We start from the raw sequence: 4,545 nt of genomic DNA, 5'->3' as shown, positions 1-4,545 counted from the left end.
TTCTCCCCCTAGGCCCGGGGACGGCGGGTCGACGCCGGCCTGCTGCTGCTGGCCGCCGACAGCCGCGGCGGGGCAGGTGCCGGGTCACGCCATCACACCTGATGTCAGGCGTTGGGGTCCTGCTAGCCGGGAAACCTGCCCCTGGCTGCCGTACGGTGGCCTCACCGTGCCAGAAACAGCCGGCGCGTTCTCTAGCGCGCTGCCTGCGGAAGGAGTCTGGGCGTTGTCGGTTTCGGGGGCCAAGCGCGTGCGCGGAGGACTTGGCAGTGCAGTCCCTGGCTCCTCTGTGTAGCGTGGGCTAGGTGTCCTTAAACCTTCGGAGTGGCCTTTTGTCAGTCACCCACGCCGCAGTTCCCAGAAAGACACTTTGTGCGTGCCTTAGGACGTACCTATCACCTTAAACTCCTCTTCCTTTGAAACTGAAGACAATCTGCGGGCTCTTGGAAGGAGCACTGAATCAAAGTCATGACCGTGACACTTCCTGAGTGTGACCTTGGACAAGTCACTGGTCCCTGAGTCAAAATCCCTGTCTGAAAAGTAATCCCAGCCGGGCTCGGTGGCTCAGCCTGTAATCCCAGCGCTTTGGGAGGCTGAAGTGAGTGGATTGCCTGAGCCCGCGAATTCGAGACCCACCTGGACAACTTGGCGAGACCTCATCTCTGCAATAAATCAAAAATTAGCCGGGCGTGGTAGCACGAGCCTTGTAGTTCCAGCTACTTGGAAGCCTGAGGCGGAAGGATCGCCGGAGCCCAGCAGGTTGAGGCTGCGGTGGCCGGGAGCAGTCACTCCACTCCAGTCTGGGTGACAGTGTTGAGACTCCAACTCAAAAAAAAAAAAAAAAGAAAGAAAAAAGAAAAATAATCTCTGCCTCGTATGCATCCCTCTGGGGTTGTAGACATCACTGGAGATAATGATTGTGACTAACTTGTGAACTGGAAAGTAGGGGTATCGGCCCTAGGTAGGTGACTTTACTGGAGGTGGCTCAGGCCTGTCATCCCAGCACTTTTGGAAGGCTGAGGCGGGAGGATCGCTTGAGGCCCGGAGTTCTAGACTAGCCTGGGCAACATAGCAAGACCCTATCTCTAATTTTTTAAAAAAGAAAACCCCCCAAGTAATGCGTCTGGTTTGCCCAGCACGGCTTCAGCTGCGGCTTAGTTTAACTGCTTCTCCGGATGCTGGAGATCACGCCGTCCCATTTCAGCGAACACTCTGCTGAGGTACCTACTGTGTGACAGGTTGCATCTAAGTCCCCTTGGGGGAACGTAGACTCTATTGAAGGATTTAACAAACACAAAAAACTGGGAATTCAGAAGTGTGAGGGAACTTCCCCCTTGAGAGAGAACCAGGGATGGCTTCATAGAGTAGGAGATATTTGAACTGGGACTTGGAGGATGAGTGGGTGGAATTTGGACCAGTGGAGAAAGTCATAGCAGCAGGAGATAAGACTGTGAAGGTCAGGTGGCAGGGCCTGATAGTGCAAATCTTGACTGTCAGAAGAAGGCACCTGGCATCTAATTAGCGTGCAGCGGGTAGATCTTGGACTCCACAGGACCATGACAGGGCTGCAGAATGGTTTCGAACAATCACTAGGGCAACAGTTGGGAATGGCATTTACCTCCAAATTATGTTTGCCCTGTCTTGTGTGAATTCCTATTCAGGTGTATTATTTGAAAAATAAATAAACCAGGCAGGCATCCAGTGTGTTCATAAGCATAAATAATTAATTTCAGATTAGAATGGAGAGGTTATTCTCTTGTGGTAAAATAAGAACAGAAGGAAAAGATTGAAATTAAACACACAATTGGGGCCCAGCAGACTTGGAAGAGGGAGAAAATCCCAGGCTGATGGGAACACTCAGGGTTGGAGCTTAGCCAGTCTGTTTCTTTCATGCTGTAGCCTCCCTCCACCCTTCCAGCTCTCAGTTCCTTGTCAGAAGCCCCCAGGCCCTTAATTGGCTTTTCTCGGGCATATGAATGTTCAAGATCAGCCATCTATTTTTGGATTTGGGATCCATCACAAAGTTTCTGTGTTCTTCCCCCCTCTCCCTCCATTCATGATTCAGTTCCTTAAATGATCTCCATACCTCCAGACTCCATATCGGCTGCCAGAAACCCTCTGACCCTTCCCAATAAGTCCAAACTCTAACTTGGCACACAGGGCTGTCCTATCCTGGCCTCCTGCCTGTCTGTCCACCTCAACTGCAGCTACATTTTGTGCTTCAGCCACGTGCAGTCTTTGAGTGTTGTGCAAACCCTTGTGTTCCTTAAGTCTGTTTCCCCTTTTCACCACGGAATCTTCACCAAACATATTAGCCCTTCAAGGTCCTTTTGCTTCCTCCTCTTCCTAGAAGCCTTCCCTGATCACCCCAAGCAAAACGGACTGCTCTTGCTTCTGCCTTCCCATGACACAAAGTTTGGGGCACTTCTGACTTCTTGTGTTATGTTGTAGTCACTCATGAAGGTGTGATTTTCCCACTGCCCACTCACAAAGACAGAGCTGTCTGACTCCTGGCTCTCCAACTCAGTGCTTGGCAAAAAGGATGCTTAGGAGACGTTAGGTGAAATGAAATGATGGTGGAGAGCAGAGTGGTTAAAAGGAGGGTCTCCAGAGACTGAGGTGGAAGGATCGCTTGAACCCAGGACGTCAAGGCTACAGTGAGCCATGATTGGGCCACTGCACTCCAGCCTGGGCAACAGATTGAGAACCTGTCTCAAAAAAAAAAAAAAAAAAAAAAAACAAAAGAAGCCGGGCTCGGTGGCTCAGCCTGTAATCCCAGCACTTTGGGACGTCAAGGCGAGTGGATTGTCTGAGCCTGTGAGTTCGAGACCCACCCGGGCAACTTGGTGAGGGATCGTCTTTACAATAAATAAATTAAAAAAAATTAGCTGGGCGTGGTAGTGCATGCCTGTAGTTCTGACTACGTGGAAGACTGAGGCGGAAGGGTCCCTGGAAACCAGCAGGTGAAGGCTGCAGTGGCCGGGAGCATTCCACTGCATTCCAGTCTGGGTGACAGAGTGAGACTCCAACTAAAAAAAAAAAAAAAAAAAAAAAATTAGCTGGACCTGTGCACATGTCTGTAGTCCTAGCCACTTGGGAGGCTGAGGCAGGAGGATCACTTGAGCCCAGAAGCTTGAGACTGCAGTGAGCTATGATCGCGCTACTGTACTCCAGCCTGGGTGACAGAGCAAGACCCTGTCCCTAGAAAATAAAGTAGTCTGGTGCCTCAGATTCCATGGGCCCGTAGGGCCACAAAAGCAGCTTTAGGCAAGCTGCCAGTGGAGTCTCAGTTACTGTGTGGCTCTGTCCAGATAAGGTCTCTTGAGGTCATCCCCTAACAAGGGGAGGGTGGCCTTCCTGTCTCTCTTGCTCACATTTCCCAGACCTCTGCGATCGTCAAAGCCTATCTCTGCCACTCCCCTTCACACCCCCGGGCTTCGGCACACAGCCAGTCGCTGCGTGTTCCCTTCCCTGAACTGCTGTGTCTTTCACACACCCCCAAACTCGTTTACATTTTGTCCTCTATGCTTAGAGGGCCCTGCGTACTGCATGATAATAACCTGCTCATCCTCCATGGCTCAGTTCAGAGGCTTCTCGTCACAGCTGCCCCTGAGCTGACCTCACCATCTCATGCTGCAAAGCCCCCCAGTGCTGTCAGCCCTGCCCTCCTGGACCCCACCCATGTCCTTGAACTATGCATTCTGTCCCCATAGCTGGGCGGTGAACTCCAGGACCTCTTCTCTTTCTTGCTCATTTTCTTTCTTTTTCTTTTTTTTTTTTTGAATTGGAGTCTCACTCTGTCGCCCCGACTGGAGTGCAGTGGCCGCTCCTGGCCACCGCAGCCTCGACCTGCTGGGCTCCGGCGATCCTTCCGCCTCAGCCTTCCGAGTCCCCGGAATTACAGGCGCGCGCTGCCACGCCCGGCTCATTTTGATTTATTGTAGAGACAGGTCTCGCTGCCCAGGCGGGTCTCGAACCCGCGGGCTCAGGTAATCCACTCACTCTTGCTCATTTTCATACCTGCTTTGATCTAGCAACTCAGATGTAACCACTGAGACAGAGGGTTCACCCCATAAGCCTGTGAGATTGTTTGTTCTCTTCCATTCATTCATTTTAATGCTGGTGGAACCTGCTACATCAGTGATTCCCAGCCCTGTTTCATCAGAATCTTCTAGTCCCAAGATGGCCAATTCCAAGATAGAGGAAATCAGAATTCCCAGGGGAGAGGCCGGTTTGGCCTATCTACGCTATTTAACACCAGCTCCAGGTGAGTCTTCTCAGGCAATTTTGGGAAATAATAGCTTTCAGCTGACACCCTGACCCATGCTAGTAACCTACAGTTGAACATACAGAGCCCCACAGGGCTCAGTAATGTGTAAGTGAATAAGCCTGCAGCCCAGAGGGGACACAGTCCTGGGGGAAATGTCTAGCTTTGCTTGAGATAGGCACATATCGAGCTCTGGGAGCATTGATAAGAGAGGGAAGTTGAGGCTGGACTCGGTGGCTCAGCCTGTAATCCCAGCACTTTGGGAGGCTGAGGTGAGTGGA

Source organism: Carlito syrichta, unplaced genomic scaffold, assembly GCF_000164805.1.
Source record: "Carlito syrichta isolate Samal-C Ts95f unplaced genomic scaffold, Tarsius_syrichta-2.0.1 Scaffold316346, whole genome shotgun sequence".
NCBI lineage: Eukaryota > Metazoa > Chordata > Mammalia > Primates > Tarsiidae > Carlito > Carlito syrichta.
Note: the sequence above shows the minus strand (reverse complement) of the source record.